This window comes from Giraffa tippelskirchi, chromosome 2, assembly GCF_054371585.1.
Source record: "Giraffa tippelskirchi isolate mGirTip1 chromosome 2, T2T-mGirTip1v1.2.pri, whole genome shotgun sequence".
In the NCBI taxonomy this organism is placed as follows: domain Eukaryota; kingdom Metazoa; phylum Chordata; class Mammalia; order Artiodactyla; family Giraffidae; genus Giraffa; species Giraffa tippelskirchi.
Window position 1 is genome coordinate 139,656,080 of NC_137276.1, and position 24,232 is coordinate 139,680,311.

General features: G+C 41.7%; 1 long non-coding RNA gene across 1 annotated transcript in view; it reads left to right on the forward strand.

Annotated features, from left to right (window-relative positions):
• LOC145538589 (uncharacterized) overlaps window positions 1-10,630 on the forward strand; it is a 169,451-nt gene extending 158,821 nt beyond the window's left edge. The window contains exons 5-6 of the long non-coding RNA XR_014077064.1: window positions 1,864-1,984; window positions 9,925-10,630. This is a non-coding gene — a long non-coding RNA (uncharacterized LOC145538589). The remainder of the gene's footprint in view (window positions 1-1,863; window positions 1,985-9,924) is intronic.
• Window positions 10,631-24,232: the final 13,602 nt, after the last annotated feature.

Consider the following 24,232-nt stretch of genomic DNA (forward strand, 5'->3'; position numbering starts at 1 on the left):
ACCACCTTTAACCAGCCAATGGGAGCTGGGCGGAGAACATGAGATGGGTCAAGGAAACCACTGACTGTGACGTCTTCCTGCAAAGCTATCTGCCTGTGAAGTGCAGGTTGGAAACACTCATTCCTGGGAGCTCGAGCTTCTGCAGAGTAGAAGCTCCGCTCTGTGGAGTACTGCAGAGTCTCCACCTTCCAGTTAGAGCTATGGGTGAGAAAGAGAAGTGGCAGAGACAGTCAAACAGAGCAAACCCTCAAGAACAGGGATTCTAGAAACAATGAGAAGTTGAGAAGGCCAGGATGGAACCCAGGAAACATACGAAAAGAATGCCTCAGAAGAATGCTCTTGGAGAAACTATATTTACACTCTTGCTCTCTGCCAGTCTGTCTGCTAAACACTTGGCGCTCGTTTCATCAGTTAATCCTCACGATAAACCAATGAGGTCTGCACTATCATTTCCCCAACTTTATAGATCAGGAAATGAGCATTAAGGAAGTTCCGTAATTGGTCCGAAATCACAAAACTGGCAAGTGAAAGCCTGACCCCAGAGTCTGAGTTTGAAGCCAGGGAGCCTGATCTCAGACAGGGTTGTGTGAACCTGTAAACAACACATGGGACCACCCCTTGGCTGGCCTCCTGGCTGCACATACTTGCTTTCATCTGTTTCAAACAGCTCTGGGGACTCTTACCAGGAAGGTAAACTCAAGTCACTCAGGATACAGAACTGAGCATGCCCATGCCCTCCAGGGCAATGTGGGGAAGAGGAGGAAGGAGAGCAGGGTTGGAGGGTATCTTAGAGGTAGCCTAGAATAAGTCGTATTCATGGGGCCTTAGAAAGACCTCCTAAGAGGTCTCTGAACATCGGTGGTTTCAACTCCAAATATTTTATAAACTTGAATTGAGTGCCCAGCCTTGTGCTTAGTGGTGGTTTGCTCAGAATTTTCAAATTACCCCAAAGATTATTGTAGCTTGGATGAAGTAAACATGCTATCATAGATGAGCATGATGTGTTGAATGTGTAACAGAGAGAGACCTGGGGTTGGATGGGCTAGTGTTTATAGGAGCCATTTAGGGAACAATGAGGATGCTCTCCTCCTAGCACATTCTGTACATTCTCACTGAGAGCAAGCTTGGTGAAGAATCAGTGATGTGCATTTGTATGCCTTTTAAGAACATTGATTTAGAACCTACTGGGTACCTAAGACCATATGCAGATTTCAGATAAAAAAGGCATCCTTTTTCTTTCTCCAGTTGTTGATGATACAGCTGAGGAGACATGAAGATTTAGGTTTACAGAGCAGCATAAATATCTCAGATTCAAAATGACACTAGCCATTCCCAAATGCTGTGACACCCGCAGACAAGGCTGGTTGTGGATTATGTGAAGGAACTGGGCAGTGGAATATTAGTGTTCCCCCTACTCCCCTTCTAAATCTCCCTATGTCCACAAAGCCAGATTAGAAGATATAAATCTGATTAAAGCACTCATTACTTTAGAGTTTTCAGTTCTATGGGACCCAGGATGGGCTAGCTAAAGCCTAAGTGTTCTAGGAGCCCTGAGGGATTAAGAAATCAACAAACTTTGTCCTTGAGAACAAGGAGAATATGTTAGGGTTCCCATTACCTGAGGGAATGTCTAGCACTTAACATCACTTAATAAATATTGATTAACGAATCAGTGCATAATGATAGAGGGACATCAGCAGCTTAGTGAAAGCAGCATAGTGATCAAGTAGAAGATGGGGAAAAGCTGGGTGGCAATTGTCAGGAGCCCCTGATGCCCTGCAAGACCCCTGATTAACATAGATTCAAATTAGGTTGACTGGGCTCTGCCAGAAACCTCAAGCTGCTGCCTTCTTGTTGGAACAGGTGTCATCCCAGTCTCAGATTTCATCTGGAAAGCAGAAGAATGAGATGTTTGCCTGGAGCCATTTTTAGAAGATGAGAGAGTCATTCCTGCCTGTCACTGCTGTCTATTCAATTTGAACAAGTAAGACTCAGGAATGAGCAAACCATTAATGTAAAAACATAAAAATCAATGTGAAATGCAAACCCCTGTGTGATGTTTTGAAAACACCGTTTGGATGAGACTCAAAACCGGTTCATATAATCATTATTTTGTCGTCCGTTTTGCTTACTTATCTTACTTTCTACTTGGAGAAAGTACTGAAAAATCTACTACTCATCAAAGATTTAGAAGGTAAATATGAAAAGGAATTTTGAATATAAAATGTGACAAGGTATCTTTCCTCCTTTAGATGCAGAAGCAAATTTGCTTTGGTATTTATAGATTTCCTAACCTGTGATTCATGTTCAAAGAGAAAGCAGCAGCCCACCAGGGATTTGCTCACATGAAAAGTACACTTATTATATTAACTCAATTAGATCCACATTAGAATCTGTTCTCCATGTGGAAAAAAAAGAACAATAGAGTATTAAATCACTGCAATTTCAGGTCCCAAACAGCATCCTGAGTTTCCGAATGACTCACAGAAATATAATGAACAACCCAAAGCTCATGAATTAAGACAAAAATAAGATCCCCATAATTCCTTCAACTTGGTAGAGTAGCAAGATTTTAGTTGTGGCCATAGAAATAACAACATAGTGACTAAGATGTGTGTGACATAGAGAACAAGTGGGGAAAATGGCCCACAATTCTTGAGTCAATTGGAAAGAGCTTGGGACACATCACCAAGTAAAAGTGGGGATTTCAAATCATCAACAAATGTTACTGAATTCTTTTTGCTATTACTCATTTTCTTCAGAATTTATTGGTAGCATTCAAATAACTACACATACACTGTCAATGGCAAATAATAAATCAATGTGGGAAGCAATGATAACTACTCATCCTTTGCACAAGGAAGCAAGGTATACACGTATATAAGGGCTTCCCTCATAGCTCAGTTGGTAAGGAATCCTCCTACAATGCAGAAAATGAGGGTACAATCCCTCCATTGGGAGAATTCCCTGGGGAAGAATATGGCAACCCCCTCCAGTCTACTTGCCTGGAGAATCCCATGGACAGATGAGCCTGGTGGGCTATAATCCATAAGGTCACAAAGAGTCGGACATGACTGAAATGACTGGGCACACACACATGCATTCACATATGTATACCTGCTCTCTGCTCTACTCCTGCGTCTCCTGCATTTTAGCCGAATTCTTTACTGCTGAGCCACCGGAAGACCTATACATGTATATATTTGTATGTATATTCATACACACAGATATGTATATATGACAATATATATCATATTAATATTGTATATGTAATATATAAACACATATATGTGTGCATTTTTCTTATCGTTCCCTCTCCTGAATATACTATAGGGATAAATTGTCCTGGAAAGCCTCAGCACTTTGAAAAAAAATACATACAGTGCCACAGTTATCATTTCATTCAACTTTTGTTATCTTCTTCCCATAAGAAACTTCTGGAGGAATTAGATATGCAAACCCCAAATACCAAGAAACTGCTAATCCTAAATAAATGGCCACAATGAAAGCACTCTGCTGATAAACTCTGACTTTCTTGCTCCCTTAAATGAAAACAAGAGAGTTGCATTAATGTGTTGGCTTTGCATTTTCTTCACAAATTAAAACCCTTCTCTTTTCTTGCCAGCAGATCTGAAACTTGTGCATGCCTAGTATCTAAATCAGTTTTCAGGTTGAAATGAGTGTAGACAAGCTCTGAGGCAGTTCTGTCCAGGTTAGAATACACAAAACCAGTATTTTAAAGGGGTAAAACCTATAGGGTAAGGGACATCTTGGGGTATAAACTAGGCATAGACAGGTAGACTTCTTGGGCAATCCTTGCAAAAATGAACCCAGCCTAATTTACTTTAGAAGGTAATTTTTAAGATTCCACAGGAGCAACGTGTCAGACTCAGTTTTCCCACTTTTTTCTCGCCTGCCTATGTAAGAAAATGGAAATTTCTATGTGTTTCTCCTCTAGCTTTCCAGAGAGGCTATCGACCATACAATCACATGGACTCTAGAGTCAGACTGCTGGTCTTAGAATCCCAGCTTCACCCCTTAGTAGCTCTGGGACCTTGGAAAGTCACTTAACGTCTCTGTGCCTCCGTTTCTACATCTGTAAAGTGGGACACAAACATCCTGTCTTCTTCATGGATGTTATGAGTTAAATTGTGTCCCTTCAAAATTCATATGATAAAGTCCTAGCCGCCCCCACAAGTATGTGACTTTATTTGGAAATGGGGTCACTGCAGAAGCAATTAGTTAAGATAATGTCACCCTGGAGGAGAGTCAGCCCCTAATCCAATATGATGAATGTCCTTATGAAAAGAACACCATGTGAAAAGAAAGATATACACATAGAGGGAGGATACTCTGAGGAGACAGAGGGAAAGAAGACAGCTGTGTGTGAACTAAGGAGCGAGACCTGGAACAGAGCTTCCCTCACAGTCCTAGAAGGGACCAACCTTGCTGACACTTTAATTTAGGACTTCTAGCCTCCAGAACTGTGAGATAATAAATTTTTGTCATCTAAACCACTTTGGTTGTGGTATTTTGTTATAGCACGCGCGCATGCTAAGTCGCAAGCTCTAGCAAAAGGATACGATGGGATATCCATGAGGATTCAGTGAGTTGCTACTTATAAAACTTTCAGTGATTTCTGGTTCTAGATAAGAAGCATACATTTGAAAGCTGTTGTTGTTGTTACTGATGCTGTCATTGTCAACACATTAGACTGCTGGCAACGGAGTAACAAGGTAATCAATTGGATCTTCCAAGTACAAATCCCACATTTAGGCCCAAAGAAGTTTCAGGATGTTTTCTGATGCTCTTTTGATCAGAGAACCTCCTTGATCTAGCCCTTCTCACAGCTTTGTGGTCCATTTAATTTATTTAAAAAAATCAATTCATGTTTACTAAAGAAAACCATAATTTTCAGAAAGAATAAAAACATAAAAATAATCTCCTCTGATTGCTCATTTCTCAAAGGCAACTAAAAAACCTATTAAAAAGCAGAGATATCACTTTACTGACAAAGGTCTGTATAGTCAAAACTCTGGTTTTTCCAGAAGTCATGTACAGATGTGAGAGTTGGACCATAAAGAAGGCTGAGCACCAAAGAATTGAAGCTTTAAAACTGTGGTGCTAGAGAAGACTCTTGAGCCTCTCTTGGACAGAAAGGAGACCAAATCAGTCAGTCTTAAAGGAAATCAAACCTGAATGAATATACATTGGAAGGGCTGATGCTGAAGCTGAAGTTCCAATACTTTGGCCACCTGATGAAAAGAGCCGACTCATTGGAAAAGACCCTGATGCTGGGAAAAATTGAGAGCAGGAGAAGGGAGCAACAGAAAGTGAAATGCTTGGGTGGCATCACCAACTCAATGTACATGAGTTTGAGCAAACTCTGAGAGATAGTGAAGGGCAGGGAAGCCTGGCATGCTGCAGTCCATAGGGTTGCCAGGAGTCAGACATGACTTAGTGACTGAACAACAACAACGGAGGGAACTAATTTTGCCATACTTCTTTCCAATTTTTTTTGACGCTATTCTTATACAATCAGCTTTATTCTATACATTCATGCACCATGGTGCCCTGTTCTGGGATCAGCATTATAAGTATTTCTCGTGCTATTCATAAGAATAACTTTTAATACCCACATAACAGCCCATCTTATACTTATGTGCAATTTATTTTTAGCTTCCTTCTATTATTGTTCATTTGTCAAGTGTTTTTAACTTCCAAACTGCTTTGTTTTTGTGCCTGAGGTTAATGTCTTGAAAATCGATTTTTTACTCACCTCTCACACTCTTTTTCTTCCCGTTAATGCCTCTCTCTCTTTCTCATCCTGCTTCTCCTAATCTCAGCTTTATAAATTTACATTTATAAAGTCTTTTCATTAATACCACTTTTGCCCTTAAAAAGAGTTTTCTCACATTCTTCATCTTGTTTGGCATCCACAGAAATCCTCAGGGACAAGAAGGGGAAATAGAAACTAAAATTCAAAGAAGTAATTTGTCCAAGGTCACTTAACCCAGAGGACTCTTCATTCAGTGTTTACTTGACACTGCTCTGTATGATGGTTCTTTTGGACACCTGTTTTAAAATGGTACACAAAACACATCTAGGTTTAGAAAAACAGCTTTTCACCATTCATTCCTATTAAATGGCTCATGTGTCTCTCAGCAATGCCCTCACTTACAGGTTCTTCCGAGAGTTTTAAAAACAGTGAAAATCAAAATAATTGGCGCAGATGAAAGTTAACAGAGGCCTTGCATGTGTGCTAAACGGCTTCAGTCATGTCCATTTCTTTGCGACACTATGGACTGCAGCCTGCCAGGTTCCTCTGTCCATGGGATTCTCCAGGCAAGAATATTGGAGTGGGTTGCCGTGCCCTCCTCCAGGGGATCTCCCTGACTCAGGAATCAAACGTGAGTCTCTTAAGTCTCCTGCATTTGCAGGCGGGTTCTTTACCACTAGCCCCAATTGGGAAGCCCAACAAAGGACTCAAAAAGGGCATAAAGTAGTTACATGTGGTCTTTCAAACCTAACCAGCAAGTGTTATGTTAGTCTCAACATATAATTCCCCAACCTGCTTTGAACTGATCACCACCCTTTTTAAAACAAGCAAATATTACTTTGTTAGTGAGTACTGAGGACTGTCTCCTGTGACCTCCAATTATATTAAGTTCTTTCCCTGGAGGGAAATATTATCCCTCGTAATCACCCCTTTAGCTCTCATTCCAGGTTTAAAGAGCAGATTTGTTCAATCATGAGGTCAGAGTTCCCCAATTTGTGCAAGTCATCTGGGGACCAGGGCTGCCTGAGGAATGTGAAGATAACAGGTTACCTGGGACTTCTTCCTTCCCCAGATGGTCTCTCCAAGACAATACCATCCCTGAATCTTCTTTTTGTCAAATTGAAAAACAAAACATCTTACTCTTTGTATAATTGAAGATTAAACCTTTGCAGCTTCACTTTGATTTTATCAGTTTTTCAGAACAACATTTTCAAAGCCACAGATTATTTCAATAGCTGTAATAATGCTAATATTTTCTGATAATAATAGCAAACACATGCATGGTATTTGTCATGTACACTTTGCTGAGCAGTTTTCATTAGTTTGTTTAATCTTACAACATCCTATAAGATAGATTCAATTATTGTCCCATTTTACAGATTGGCAAACCAGGGCACAGGGTTATTTGCCTTGCCCTAAATTACACATACAGTGAGAGCCTGATGGGGAATATGGAAAGGACAGTACGGCCCCAGTTTGTGCTCTTACTCTGCACTATGCAGACCTCTCAAGGACTTCAAACACATATTTAATTTTCACATGGTATAAAATACAGCTTTGCTGGTGGCTCAGACTGTAAAGAATCTGCCCTCGTTGGGGGAAATCGGGCCAGGAATATCCCCGGAGAAGGGAATGGCACCACCAGCCACTATTCTTGCCTGGAGAATTCCATGGACAGAGGAGCCTGGGGAGCTACACGCAGTCCATGGGGTTGCAAAGAGTCAGACACAACTGAGTGACTAACACACACACATATAAAGTTTATTATTACCTCCACTTTACAGATGAGGAAAACAAAACTCACTGGGGTTAACATCTTTTTCATATCCCACAGTGATAAGCTCAGAGAGAAACAGATTTGCCTTTCTATTTCTGTGGTATGTGCAGAGAATGACCTGAATACGGATCATAGGATCTTCCTAGAAATAAAGTGTCTCAGTCAATAAATAAAGTTTAAGTAAAGCTGCTCTTGCAGTCCACTCTGTGCTGCTGCATTTCTCCTCAGGAAAATAGCTTTTAGCACCAGCACACAAAGCTAAATATGTCACCAGGCAGCCAACAAGCAAGGGGGATTGATGACCACCTGCAAACAGACACCAGAGAGAAATACTCTAGAGATGGGCTATTATTGTCACATAAGGTAGAAAAACAGAGGTGGGGAGGCAACTTCCCAAGAGATTCTTTGTTCTTGACCTTAGGCAGGAAGTAAAATTCACTCTAATCACTTAGTAAAAAGTATTATTCAAACTGGATTATATGAGGATCTTTTTTACTTTTATCTAGTTTGTTTCACTTTTTCTATTGCATATTCAGTGCTCCCATTTCATTCGTATTTTTCAATTTCATCTCTTTTTTTTTATCTAGTAGGAAAGCTTTTGTACACATATATGCAAGTAATATGTATAATATATATATTTTAGAAAACATGACTTTTTGCCTAAAACTTTATGATATTTTGATTCTACTTGCTTGACTTAATATGAATAGAATGCTAGATTTCTAATTAAAAAAATAGATACGCAACAAGCAACAAAGGCTTGCTGTATAGCAAAGGGAACTATAGTCAATATCTTGTAATAACATATCAGTTCAGTTCAGTTGCTCAGTCGTGTCCAACTCTTTGTGACCCCACGGACTGCAGGACACCAGGCCTCCCTGTCCATCATCAACTCCCAGAGTTTACTCAAACTCGTGTCCATTGAGTCAGTGATGCCACCCATCCATCTCATCCTCTGTTGTCTCCTTCTCCTCCTGCCTTCAATCTTTCCAAGCCATCAGGGTCTTTTTAAATGAATCAGTTCTTTGCATCAGGTGGCCAAAGTATTGGAATTTCAGCTTCAACATCAGTCCTTCTGATGAATATTCAGGACTTATTTCTTTTAGGATGGACTGGTTGGATCTCCTTGCAATCCAAGATATGGAAAATAATTTCAAAAATAGTATGTGTATAACAGAATCACACCACAGAAAAGAATTCTACTTTTTGAAACTGAATAATGTTTATCTTTTTGCCAGTTTTTCTAAGTGTCCTATGGGCATCTAATAACATATGAGATACAAAATTTTAAATATATTTGTGTAGGATATAAGATTAATATAAATTAATTAAACATAAATATGTCATATTTTTTAAAAAAGTATTCTTCAAAGAGGCCCAGACTTACATGGTTTTTTCAACAAGCGTCTTGCCCTTGTGGAAAATCTTTTTTTTTTTTTTGGCTTCCAAATCATTTTAAGCTTGGCTCTTAGTGAAATGGGGAGCTTCACTGGGGAGGTAGTGACACCACCAAAGGACATGAGAGCCATGAATTGAGGCACAATGAAAGCGCGGAGCCGCTGGTAAAGGAAAATGGTATTTATGAAGCTGTGGGGCCGGGAAAAGAGGCGCAGATGAAGAGAACAAGAGGGAGGGCAACTCCTGAGCTTGGTAGCAGGAGAATGAGGTTCTTAAGCAGAGAGGAAATTTTTTTAAAAAATACAACTTTACAAAATGGGGTTACAGTTTATTTTTCAATTAATATCAGGGAAGGTTTTATGTGGCAGCAACTTCTCAGTCACAGCTGGAATCACATTTTTTCAGAAGCACACTGCCTATGGTTGTTACATTGCACCCTAGAGGGTATTGTTGAAGATAAGATGCTAGATTTCTTTATGAGCTCACTGGAGCTGCAGGTACCTGGGCATGCAGTGTGGGACCATCCCTTCTAATAGGACAAGCAGGTAATTTTGAATCCGATCCTGCAATTTCCTTTCTGTAAGTTTCCTCCCAAGGTGTCCCAGTAAGTTGTACTTCCCATTCCAAGGATGCAGAAACCATTCCCAGTCAGAAATATTGATCCTTCAACATTTCACAACTGAGTCAAGTCCCATTCCTCAGACAGGTTATGGGCTCCCATCCCAGTGTTCTGTCATGGGGTCCATGTGGGGCTACTCATTGGACACAGAAGGAAATACGATGCTATACAAAGCTCCAAGGTGAACGTACATCCTTGGGCTCCTGTGAAGAAGCAGCAGAATAACAAGCAGAGCATCTTCCGTTGTGTACAGATTGCACTGCAAGTCATCTGGAACCCCACAGAAAGTCTTAATTGGTTGTAGAGATCTTTGTTTCTATTTCAGCTGACCCATTGTTTCCGCTCTTACAGGGTCTGGTTGACCGCTTGACAGATGTAATTGAATGATGACCACAGAATGAGAAAGCCAGAAATCTGATTTGAGTTCCCTGAAGAATACACCAGCCATGAAAATTGCAAGATTTAAGTTTTTGATTTTTAGAAACACAGTGAGTCCAGGGGCGCAAGCCAGAAAGCCAAGTCTCATGGAATTATAGCACTCGAAGCGACTGAGGTCCTTTTACGTCCATCCTTAATTTTGAACTTGGCCTTCAAAGCAGCCAAGGAGATAGTTCCATCCATTTCACAAACTTTATCCTCTTCTCTGGGAAAATTCTTCCTTATGTAAAATCTAAAATGCCAATTCTCTCCCTTTCTCTCATCTCATTCTTCTTGTCCCTTCTCCTGTTTATATTTTCTTTTTAATTTTGTTTTTTCTTAACCTGACCATATCCAACATCTTGATACTCTTCAATATTTAGATCAACCCCTCCTTAATAATTCGATATTATTCTCTATATACACTACAGAAGATTAATATTTATTCATTTCTTCATTTTTGGTCCCATCCTGGATTCTGCAAATTTCAAAAACAACTTCATGCTATTGACCCTTATTCAAACCACAACTGTTTTTTATTATTCTCTCACTTCATAGCTTGCAGTCTGGGAAGTTGCATTAGGCATTGTTTCCAGTTTCAATTAAACTTATTTCTGATTTTGGTCACCATTCCAAATGGTGAGGAACGTAGTTGGTTTATTCTGGCATTGACAAACTTAGGATGTCACTTTCAATTTCCTTATTTAAATATTTATGTTTTTAAAAGATGCTAGAACCAATACTTTCTCCAAGGTAGGCATATGCCCCTTGAAGCTTAACATAGATCCCAATACTATTATTTTTGCACGAAATAGCATGTGAAGTATCACAATAAAGGTGAAATAAAAATTTTAAAGCAAGCTAAGGAACCATAGAGCAAGGAAGAACTGCGTTGCAGATAACACATGAATCGTGCTTTAAGGAACATGTAGGGAAAGGCATGAATGGTCTATCTTAGAATTTACTGTGAACTTCAGCTGTCATCGCATTATACTCTAATAATTGACCTTCAAAAAAGAACAATTGTACAGAAAGAAAACAAGAAATAAGAGAGCATTATCCTCTCAATTGCTTGTGTGTTTCATCAGTGATAATATGTCATGTATTTGACAATTGCTAAGAGAGTAGATCTTAAAAGTTCTTATCACAAGAAAAAAAGTATAGCTATATGAGGTGATGGATGATAACTAAACTTACGGTGGTAATCATTTTGCAATATATATCTATATCAAATCATCACATTGCACACCTAAGACTAATATATGTCACTTATATCTCAATAAAACTGAAAAAAATAGCTAACATTTATAGCTAACATATAGCATAAAAATAGCTAACATATAGCATAACAACTACATGCTATGCGTTGTGCTAACTGCTTTACATTCACGAACTCAATGATTACAATAAACTTAGGTCCTAGGCATTTTATCCCCTTTTTATGAGTAAGATAACAACTTTATCAAGGTCACACAGTTAATAAGTGGTCAGGCCTGGATTCAGCCTCAGGTATGCTTGACTCCAAAGCACATGCATTTCACCACCAGGCTTTTAACTCCTATGATTTATGGCCAGTGACATCTTTAGGAAAGAAATATCAACCTATTTCAAAGAGGCCTTTCCCAAAGAAAACAAACCTAAGCTAATCAGCTGTCCTGTGCATCCTAACAGTTCAGTGGGCATCCTGCCTCTTGCCTACCTAGGTGTCAGCCTAGTGAAGCCTGGCATAAGCCCAGCATGTAGACTCACATCACACGATCATTTCCCACCAGCCCAGCCTGCCCCTGAGTCATCAAAGGCACAGACCTCACCTGCTTCATTGTCACCTGCCTGGAGTCCCACTCACAGCCTGCAGTGTTCAGGCCACCTGAGGTTTTTACCTGCTGGGCCCCAGGAAATTCCCCCCAACATTGATGACAGTATCCTCAGGGAAGGGGATTCATGGTTGCTGAGCTGTCTATGCACCAAGAAACTCTAGATAGATTGTCTAGGTAATATAACGTAGTAACAATTTAATAGCTTGGTGGGTTATAGTCCATGGGGTTGCAAAGAATCAGACTATGACTGAGTGCACGCACACGCATGCAAAGCACAAAAAGAGGGCTTCCCTGGTGGCTCAGTGGTAAAGAATCCACCTGCCAACCAGGAGACTCGGGTTATATCCCTGGGTCAGGAAGATCCCCTGGAGAAGGAAAAGGCAACCCACTCCAGTAAGCTAGCCTGGAAAATCCCATGGACAGAGGAGCATGGCGGGATACAGTCCAATGGGGTCACAAAGAGTCAGACACAGACTTAGCAACAAAGGCCCGGAAAAGCACAGGCTTCAGAGTCAGATGTGGGTTTAGATCTAGGCTTTGCTACTTTCTAACTGTAAGACTTTGAGTAAGTTAAGTAATCTGAATCTCAACTGTAAAACGAGGATAATGGGGTTATTTGAGGAACAAATAAAATGATATAAAAAAAATCCCTTAACAATTGCCCATCCCAGAGTTAGGTACTCAGTAACTGCTGAAAATGCAGGATTGAAAAATCAGCTAAAACTGAGACTTAAAAGACTTTTACTACAACACCAAGAGTGAATTGTTATGTAAACTATGGACTCTCCTTGATAAGGATGTGTCAATGCATGTTCAACAACTGTAACTAACGGACCACTCTGGTGGGGATGTTGATCTTGGGGGAGGCTAGGGATGTGTGGGGGTAGGGGATAATGTGGAGAATCTCTGTTCCTTCTGCTCAATTTTGCTGTTGACTTAAAACAGCTGTAAAAACTAAATTCTTAATGGCAACCAAAAAGTCTTTCAGACCCCAAATCTCCTACTTGCAAAGAAGATCTCAATTATACCTATTTTGGTTTTTGGTCAGTCTGGTGGCTCAGATGGTAAAGAATCTGCCTGCAGTGCAGGAGACACAGGTTCAATCCCTGGCTTGGGAAGATCCCCTGGAGAAGGAAATGGCAACCCGCTCCAGTATTCTTGCCTGGAAAATCCCATGGACAGAGGAGCCTGGGGGCTACAGTCCATGGGGTCTAAAAGAGTTGGACTCGATTGAGTGACTAACACTAGAGAACATTATAAATTGTATAAAAAAGTTTAGTTTGTAATTTGTGTCTCTATATAGGAAAACTGTATTGAACCTTCACCATTTCTTTTTTAGAGACATTAGATACTCCTCCCTCCCACTTAAAAATATGTGTATTTTCATGTAACACGTCATCACATATTGTTTTCTGCTGGCCAATGGAAGACAAGAGTGATGTAAGAATTGGTTCCCCAACTTGGGGAGGGTGTGGCTTAGACATCAGGACTTTAAAAAAAATCTCCTCCAGTGATTCTAATAATTAGCAGCCAAGTTTGAGAACCGCTGGTACAGGGGGGGCTTGGTGATAGCTCTGGTACTTGCCTCCTGAACGGCCTTGGTAAGTCACACCGTTTTTCTGAGGCTTTGTTCTTTTATCTGTAAGTTGGGATAAAAGTAAACTACCTGCAGGGTTGCTGCAAGACTCCATATGTGTCAAATGTCAGTTAAACAGCAATTTCAATACATAACAGCTATTTTTAGCAGTTTCATTGAATGATCCTAAATCATTTTATTTGATATCACCTGTTTTAAATGTACAATCTGATGAGCTTTAACAAGTATATATAGCCTTGTAACCACCCCTCAATCAAGACTTAGGTAGTCCTTGCTTTCCACAGTTACTACTGAAAAATAGAACTGAAAAATGATCATGAAAAGTAATCTTAATTAAAAAAAATGAGGAAGCTTTTGATTATTCCACGATCTTCAAAAATGTTTGCAAAATATTAAAAACAAACTCTTTTGCTATCAGTTATAAATGAATAGAGAAATTTAAAAAACAGTAAAAGAAATGCTTTGTACTCTGTAATTTAAAATACCTGAAAAATTGAGAACTAAGGTATTTATTTACTCGTAAAAAGCTTATCAAGAGTAGTTTGAACAGCACTTGCCCTTTTCTTGTCGTGTAGTTTAATGTACAAAGTGAGCATCTTTTCTACGCCTTGGCAGATTGTAGTGCTCCTTTCTAAGTCTGGATCAGCTTCCAGTGTTGAATCTTCCCCACTTTCAATGTCACACAGCTCATGAACCATGTCTCTGAGAGTGATGGGGTTAATGTGGGTTGTTTTTTTTTTTTTTACCAGTGTCACGTCTGTTCATCCTTTTAATCACAGCCATTTCCTTCATTTATGTACACAGTAAGTTCACCTTCACTGAGTTTCTCCACTGTTTATGTGGAATCTCTTGGATGGTGGCCATGTCAGCATTCCCTTGTTTGGCTATTTCTTTTATAATTTGATTTTCATTTGATTTGAATTTCACTTCCAACATTACCATTTTTCATTTATTTGCTGCACTTTCATCTTTGGTGGCCAGTTCCTTCTCTCCATCATCCACTTTTGTAAATGTCTCGTGGGTTATCACTGGGAGACAAGGCAGGAACACAAAGGTGTCTATGAACTGGAGGACAGGTAGCCGGTGACCAACAGTCAACAGACTGAAAGAAATGACGTGGTCCATCACTGATCAAGATGCATTACTGCTTCTCACATCATGGTCTGTGGACTGAGGAGCTAGCTGCAAAGTTTTTAACTTACCACAGTTAAGATACTGTGGTAACTGAAATTTGAACTCTGTTGGTGGAGTTGTTGTTCAGTCGCTCAGTGGTATCCAACTCTTTTGTGACCCCATGGACTGTACCCTGCCAGGCTCCTCTGTCCATGCGATATTCCAGTCAAGAATACCGGAGTGGGTTGCCATTTCCTTCTCCAGGGGATCTTCCCAACCCAGGGATCGAAACTGCACCAAGGACTGCCTGTATTGAACATTTCCAATCCCCCAGATAGCTCCCTGATACCTATCTGTAGTTCATGCCCACCCCAACCCCCAGGTCCCAGCAAACACTGATCCGCTCTCTGTCACTATAGTTTTGCCTCTTCTAGAATTTCACATAAATAGAATCAAACCATTTGAAGTCGATCATGTCTGGCTTCTTTCATTTAGCATGATGCTTTTGAAATTCATTTACGTTGCTACATGTATATGATGGCTATTTTTCTTTCTTTTCTCTTCGACTACTAAACCAATCTTTCACCTTAAGTGAATATACAATGAAACAAAGCAAATAGATGAATAAACCCGCTTTGATTTCACAGCCTCCCCCATCTTCCTCCTCTTTGTAACCAAATTTTTTGAAACAGTCACCCCCTTAGTTTGCTACTTCACTCCTTCCTCAACCCACATTCCGGTTTCAGTCCTGCCAAACCTATAAAACTGCCTTTAGAGAAGGCCACAGCTTTCTTTCTGCTGCTCCTCACCTTCATCCTTCTTATCTTTTTAGCCACACTTGATACTGTTAAGCACTCCTCCTTCAATATCTCCTGATTCTCTTCTTCCCTCTCTGCCTCAGCCTTCTCAGTCTACTGTGTGGGCCCCCTTCCTCCAACATGAGCTCCTAGGGTGTAGTCCTGGGACCTCTGTTATTCTTCACTTGCATCCCCTGTCCCCATAGTTTGCTCTAGCTCTAATCTCTTTCCTAAATTTCAGACAAATATATGCTACTGTCTAATAAACATCTGAATTTAAATGTCCCATAGATACCTTTGAATCATATATTCAAAATTAAATTCATCATTTCAAGGCCTCCTCCTTCTCCTGCCCTTCCCCCTAAAAAACTGTTCCTCCATCTGTGTTCCCAGTTTAAGTGAATGGTTTCAGTATCAGCCATTTATCCAAACCAGAAACCCATCTTCCTTCCTCTCCCATACTCCCAGCCTCCCACATCTAATAGAATACTAAGACCAGTCAACACCACTCCAGCTCTCAGAGCCTGGATGCTTCTCTCCATTCCCACTCTCACTACTATGTTCCAGCCACCATTACATCTCCCCACGATCACTCTGATGCCTTGTAATGTTTTAATCACTGTGTAATTTTTCTAAAACACAATCTGACCTTCTATCTTCCTGTTAAAAACTATTCAATGTGTCTCCATCCCAAGCTCCTAAGGGAAAAAGAAAGCTTTCCACACCTCTGGCCCCAGCTCACCACCCAGACTTTACAAATAATCAATATAATTTGTGTCATCACTTGGGGGAGATCATCTGACCCTTTGTCCCTTGTTTCTAAACAGTAGAAACTAGGAACGTAATGAAGTGACAGGTTCTTGGCCATTGGCTCGGTCTTGGCAGAGGGCTGAGTTGCAGTTTGTTCTCTGCTTAGGAGGCTGGGGCCCCCAGCCAGGAGGCAGAGGAGCCGGGTGCAGGCAGTGACACACCTTCCATGGGAAGAGAAAGACAAGGGGAAGAGGAGAGGAACTCGGAGGCTATGTCTGGAAGTGTGGGTCTCCAGCGAATAGACAGAGCCTTCCTTGCTCTGTTCTGTTCCCTCCAATAGTCCTGCATCCCAGTAGATCAGAAGGCTCCTAGTGAGGACAGAAGCATCCCTGAAACTCAGAATTCTTCTCATCATAGTTCAGATCATCTTGTTAATCAGCCAGTTTGGGTTTGGGTGAGGGCTAAGAGAGCCCATGAGACAGATGCTTGTTCCTTCCCAGGGGCCTGGATCCAAACAAGCACAGGACATCCGAACTTGAGCTGGGACCATGGGGTTCAGTTTACCATTGGGTGTTTGTGGTTACTGCTTTTTTTCTCAGGATTCCTTTCTACACCACACCTCACACCCCAATTCCTTTCCCCTGAGCAGAGTTATCTCTTTGTGGAAGAAGATCTATTACCAGCAGGATCTTTACAGAAATAGCAAACCCATCTTTCTACTGTTGAGTTAACCAGGAGGCAGAATCAACACATATTCTTGCCTCCTGCAAGTCAAAGGGATAAAAGAAATGTTTTTAAAGAATTTGGTTACTATTTCCAAAAAAATGTCAACAGTCATTGTAGGAAAAATGAGAACTTTATTGCACTTCTTAAATTTGCTTTATAGTTTCACAGTGTTTTCATTTTAAATTATCTGTGAAGGCACAACAGAGAGGTTAGTCCAGCCAGTCCTGCTGGGTGATGTCTTCTCAGAGACTATCCCACCTCTGACAAGCCCTTGAGGGAAGTCAGAGCAAGAAATGGTGCTTCTGAGCAAAGTGGATTCCCCCTCATTAACTCTGAGACAGGGCTGGAACCATCAAGAGGCCCCTAGAGGTCATCTGACATCCCTCCCCTCATTTAGCGTTAAGGAAAGTGAGGGGCAGTGAGATTGGGTGCCTTGCCCAAGGCAGGTGATTGTTCAAGGTCCGATGGCCTCCCTGAGATCAGGTGACTTGCTTAGCATCACATAGTTAAGCTGATATCAAACCCAAGACTGAAAACTTGGTCTGACCCCAGGGTAGTATTTTCTGACAGTATCACAGGTGGCTCAACAGCAGTCCATGGCCTCTTCTTTGCCTCCACTCCCAAACAGCAGACACATCCCACTTTGGAACCTGCAAACTGCTTTTGAGTAATCAGAATCTGAGATTCTATCATCCGCTGCTGACAGAGTTGGGTCCGGTGGTCTCCTTCTGTTTATGGGAGTTGGGAGGTGGTGGGGGTGCTGATGACTTCATCACAGACCATGCAGCGAGTCAGGGACAGGGCCAACTTCCCAGCTCCCCGATCCCTGCTCTTTCTTTCTATTTCTGAGTCAGCTGAGCTAGTCAGCTTCCCACGCTGTAAACACAACACAGAGCAGGGAAACAATGAGGCTGCCTATTTAGACAAGACCTGCTTCCCTGCTGAGTGTCACTACATGTCTCTTTTTATGCTCTTGAACAGTCCGTTCCAGCAGCTGGCTGCTAGGACAACAGGCAAGAGAGATGACTGTGAACTAGTCCCTTAAAGGGGTTTGATCCATGTCTTCATGGACAAAAATAAGCCCGCTGGAGCCTCAGGAGAGCAGAGTTGAGCTGAAGTGGAGGCCATGGCAAAGGTCCCAGTCATTAGAAACATTTAGACAGATGCGTCTTTATTAGATCATGCCGCAAAAGATAACACAATCAGGAAATAGATATTACCTGTGCCCTGGAAAGGAAACTGCCATCTTTTTAAACAGATCAAACCCTGAGCTTGCAAGGTAGCCATGAAGGAGGGAAAGCTCTAACTCTGCTTAACCCTTCCCTTTAGGCAGTGTTTCTCAAACTGTAGTGAGCTTATCTTCAAAATGCATAGATTCAGGCTTCACTCCTCATTCCTCTGGGACTGCGGGCGAGTCTGGGGGAGGGCAGGATGCCTGGGCATCTGCATTTCTAACAAATACCCCCAGGACCACACTTCAGATGCCCTTCCTCATTGTTGCTGTTGCCTCTTAGGGGTGCTAGTCCCCATTTATTGCTTTTACTCACCTCTCCCCTTCAAAACAAGGCTGGAACATTTCAACAAGGCTGTGTTAAAGGCTTTGGGAAGGAAAAAGGTAAACAAGCAGAGAGTAGCTTGCAACTAAATGGGCTTCCCTGGTGGCTTAGCGGTAAAGAATTTGCTGAAATGCAGAAGACCTGGGTTTGATCCCTGGGTCAGGAAGATCCCTTGAAGGAGGGCATGGCAACCCACTCCAGTATTCTTGCCTGGAGAATCCCATGGACAGAGGAGCCTGGCAGGCTGCAGTCCAAAGGGTCTCATGGAGTTGGACATGACTGAACTGACTAAGCAGCAGCAGCAGTTTGCAACTAAATAATCTGGTTTATAAAAGGCGGTTTCCTCATCTTCAGTGTGGAATCCCCTACAGGGCTATCTTCCAGCTAGACTCCAACCTGTCCATGTAAGACTCTTTTTTTACCACCCAAGTGGGCATGCCTTCATGAATATGCAGATACCTTGACATGGAGACCCAAGAGAGGAAAGCTTGGGAGGAGCCAAGGGGTCCCTGTTCAGCCCACCTACAGTTAATCTCCTGAGCTTAACTATTCTATGAAATTATTCACCTCTTTCCTTGGCAAGTTGATTCTGGGAAAATCTAAATTGGTCAGAAGTGAAGATACAATTCCTTAAACCCTTACAATTGTACCTAAGTCAGTGCCATGCAATGAGTCAGGGATAAATGTCACTTCCAGAAAATATAAACAAGAGGGAATTTTGGAAGGAGTGGTGGTAGCAGAAGGAGTCAGTTCCTCTTAACTCCTTCCAGACAGATCCAGGATGCTGGGATTGTAGTGACTGGAAAGGCAGCAGCTTGCAAAAGAGGCCAGATCTGACATTTCAGTTTAGCCATTTGTTCATTGAACCAGCAGGGTTTTTTTGTTTGTTTTGTTTTTTTTTTTTATAAATTTATTTATTTTAGTTGGGGGCTAATTACTTTACAATATTGTAATAGTTTTTGCCATACATTGACATGAATCAGCCATGGGTTTACATGTGTTCCCCTTCCTGGACCCCCCACCCACCTCCCTCCCCATCCCATCCTTCTGGATCATCCCATTGCCCCGGCCCTGAGCCCTTGTCACATGCATCGAACATGGAATGGTGTTCTGTTTCACATATGATAATATACATGTTTCAATGCTATTCTCCCAGAAGGTCCCACCCTCACCTTCTCCCTCAGAGTCCATAAAATTGTTCTATGCATCTGTGTCTCTTATTCTGTCTGGCATATCAACCAGCAGTTTTTGATCACCTATTATATGCTAGATCCCAGGCGAGGCATTGTAAACACTGTAGAGCAATTAACAAGATAAGCTCGTTTGCAGCAAGATAAATGGACCCAGAGATTTTCATACAAAGTGAAGTCAGAAAGAGAAAGACAGATATGACATCACTTATATGTGGAATGCAAAAGTAGGAAGTCAGGAAACACCTGGCATAACAGGCAAATTTGGCCTTGGAGTACAGAATGAAGCAGGGCAAAGGCTAATAGAGTTTTGCCAAGAGAACGCACTGGTCATAGCAAACACGCTCTTCCAACAAGACTAGAGAAGACTCTACACATGGACATCACCAGATCGTCAACACTAAAATCAGATTGATTATATTCTTTGCAGCCAAAGATGGAGAAGCTCTATACAGTCAGCAAAAATAAGACCGGGAGCAGACTGTGGCTCAGATCATGAACTCCTTATTGCCAAATTCAGACTGAAATTGAAGAAAGTAGGGAAAACCACTAGACCATGCAGGTATGACCTAAATCAAATCCTTTATGATTATACAGTAGAAGTAACTAATAGATTTAAGGGACTAGATCTGATAGACAGAGTGCCTGATGAACTATGGACAGAGGATCATGACATTGTAAAAGAGACAGGGATCAAGACCATCCCCATGGAAAAGAAATGCAAAAAAGCAAAATAGCTATCTGAGGAGGCCTTACAAATAGCTGGGAAAAGAAGAGAAGCAAAAAGCAAAGGAGAAAAGGAAAGATATTCCCATCTGAATGCAGAGTTCCAAAGAATAGCAAGGAGAGATAAGAAAGCCTTCCTCAGCGATCAATGCAAAGAAATAAAGGAAAACAACAGATTGGGAAAGACTAGAGATCTCTTCAAGAAAGTTAGAGATACCAAGGGAACATTTCATGCAAAGATAGGCTCGATAAAGCACAGAAATGGTATGGACCTAACAGAAGCAGAAGATATTAAGAAGAGGTGGCAAGAATACACAGAAGAACTGTACAAAAAAGATCTTCATGACCCAGATAATCACGATGGTGTGATCACTCACCTAGAGCCAGACATCCTGGAATGTGAAGTCAAGTGGGCCTTAGAAAACATCACTATGAACAAAGCTAGTGGAGGTGATGGAATTCCAGTTGAGCTATTTCAAATCCTGAAAGATGACGCGGTGAAAGTGCTGCACTCGATATGCCAGCAAATCTGGAAAACTCAGCAGTGGCCACAGGACTGGAAGAGGTCAGTTTTTGTTCCAATCCCAAAGAAAGGCAATGCCAAAGAATGCCCAAACTACCGCACAATTGCACTCATCTCACATGCTAGTAAAGTAATGCTCAAAATGCTCCAAGCCAGGCTTCAGCAATACGTGCACCGTGAACTTCCAGATGTTCAAGCTGGTTTTAGAAAAGGCAGAGGAACCAGAGATCAAATTTCCAACATCCGCTGGATCATCAAAAAAGCAAGAGTTCCAGAAAAACATCTATTTCTGCTTTATTGACTATGCCAAAACCTTTGACTGTGTGGATCACAATAAACTGTGGGAAATTCTGAAAGAGATGGGAATACCAGACCATCTGACCTGCCTCTTGAGAAACCTGTATGCAGGTCAGGAAGCAACAGTTAGAACTGGACATGGAACAACAGACTGGTTCCAAATAGGAAAAGGAGTATGTCAAGGCTGTATATTGTCACCCTGCTTATTTAACTTCTATGCAGAGTACATCATGAGAAACGCTGGGCTGGAAGAACCACAAGCTGGAATCAAGATTGCCGGGAGAAATATCAATAACCTCAGATATGCAGATGACACCACCCTTATGACAGAAAGTGAAGAAGAACTAAAGAGCCTCTTGATGAAAGTGAAAGAGGAGAGTGAAAAAGTTGGCTTAAAGCTCAACGTTCAGAAAACTAAGATCATGGCATCTGGTCCCATCACTTCATTGGAAATAAATGGGGAAACAGTGGAAACAGTGGCTGACTTAACTTTTGGGGGCTCCAAAATCACTGCTGATGGTGATTGCAGCCATGAAATTAAAAGACGCTTACTCCTTGGAAGGAAGGTCATGACCAACCTAGACATCATATTTAAAAGCAGAGACATTACTTTGCCAACAAAAGTCCGTCTAGTCAAGGCTATGGTTTTTCCAGTGGTCACGTATGGATGTGAGAGTTGGTTGAAGAAAGCTGAGCGCCACAGAATTGATGCTTTTGAACTGTGGTGTTGGAGAAGACTCTTGAGAGTCCCTTGGACTGTAAGGAGATCCACCCAGTCCATCCTAAAGGAGATCCGTCCTAGGTGTTCATTGGAAGGACTGATGTTGAAGCTGAAACTCCAATACTTTGGACACCTCATGCGAAGAGTTGACTCATTGGAAAAGACCCTGATGCTGGGAAGGATTGGGGGCGGGAGGAGAAGGGGACAACAGAGGATGAGATGATTGGATGGCATCATTGACTCGATGGACAGGGGTTTGGGTAAACTCCGGGAGTTGGTGATGGACAGGGAGGCCTGACATGCTACGATTCACGGGGTCGCAACGACTGAGTGACTGAACTGAACTGAAAATATGACACAGAGGAATTTATCTATGAAACAGAAACAAATTCACAGACATAAAGAACAGACATGTGGTTTCAAAGCAGGGGAAGAGATCAATTGAAAGTTTGGGATTAGCAGATGCAGACTATTATATGTAGAATGAATAAATAAGATCCTACTGCATAGCACAGGGAACTGTATTCAATATCCTGTGATAAACCATAATGGAATCACTTTGCTGTACAACAGAAATTAACACAACACTGTAAATCAATGATACTTCAATAAAATAAAATTTAAAAACCCAAGATAGGGTCTTGTCTGTTATAGCCCAGCAGAGAAGATGACTAAGATAACTAAACAGGGCCTCATCTGATGATCCTCAGGTGACATTTTGACCCACAGAGCACATTAAACATCAGGGTATTTCCAATTAAAAACATGGATTTCTAACTTCTCTTTAAAAATCAGAAAAGATGGCAAAAGTAGGCTTGCGTACCCCAATGACAATGCTTTCTAGAACTGAGAAGTGGCTATCCCATACATACATATGCACTACTTACATGGAGTTCATGTAGAGAAGCATGCACTCCCATTTACCACACTCTCCACCACTCCTAATTGTCTCAGATGTGGCCAATTTCACCCTGTCCTGTCTTGTACCCAATGTCCTGTACACAATGACTCACCTGTCCTGTACCCAATCACATCTGAATTGAAGAGTCTTGAATGGAAGCCCAGGGCAGAGGACCTAACCTGGTCTGAAGAATGAAAGATGAAAGGGTTGCTCAGGTGATGAAGGGCAAGGAAAGGAGTAGATTAGGAGTGTGAGGCAAAGGAAACAATGTATGCAAAGGCCCAGAGATGAAGGTTGGAGAGTCTGAGAGTAAGGGGTCAGGTGTGTTTGAGAAAGGTGGATTCTTGCTTACAAGTAGAGCTCCAAGAGAGAGGAGAGAGATGGAGCTGGAGAGGAAGTCAGGGTTGAGTCATATTAAAAATGTTGGACTAGGGACTTCCCTGGTGGTCCTGTGGCTAAGACTCTGTGCTCCCAATGCAGACAGCCCGGGTTCAATCCCTGGTCAGGGAACTAGATCCCACACGCCACAACTAAAAAAGATCCTGCAGCTGCAAGAAGATCAAAGATCCTGCGTGCCGCAACGAAGAGCCAGCACAGACAAACAAATAATTATTCTTTAAAAAATGTCTGGCTGCATCCTATGTTACATGGTACAAAACGCTGGAGGGTTTCAGGCAGGATGATGGCCTCTATCCAACTGTTTTTCGGTGGTTGTACTGCTGTGTGGGGAGCATATCAGAGGAAGCAAGACTGAGCTGGGAACAGGTATTTTAGGGCATTCATAAGCAGTCCCCCGGTACTAAAGCCACTGGGAAATGTCAAAAGGTCGTGTACTATCTTCTCTTCCTCTGAAATCCAGCCTCTATCACACAACAGAGTCCTGGGCGTGGAGCAGGGGCTCAGGGAAAAGTTCTAACTCAAACCTGGGGCAGAAACAGTGATGGAAATGTTTCAGTCCTGTGGTCATTGGGCTTTGCACAAAGAGGATGCTCTGGATTTGTGCAGAAAGATCAGCTTTTCCCCTTGACCTTGGCTTCCCAGGTGGCACTAGTAAAGAATCCACCTGCCAAGACAAGGCACACAAGAGATGAGGGTTCGATCCCTAGATTGGGAAGATCCCCTTGAGTAGGAAATGGCACCCCTCTCCAGTGTTCTTGCCAGAAAATCTCATGGGCTACAGTCCATGGGCCTGCAATGAGTCAGACGCAACTGAGTAATTTAGCACAAACTTGACTCTACGTGAAGGGTAAATTTTTTAAAATAAAATGCAAAGCTATTCTAAAGTCACTGACTTTCTCTGCCAACTCTTGAGCTCATCTTTGATTTGGGTGACCCCTCTGGCTTAGACATGACTTTCTTGAGAGAGAGAGCATCAGAGTCGCCCAATCTCCCTTAGGTGTCCATCAAGTTTAAGGAAAAAACATGAAAATCTTGCAGGTTATCGACAGGGGTAAGGTGCATATCCAACTGTGCAAATAGAATAGAAAAAGGATACAACCAGCTAGAAAAAGGCCCAAATTCCTATATC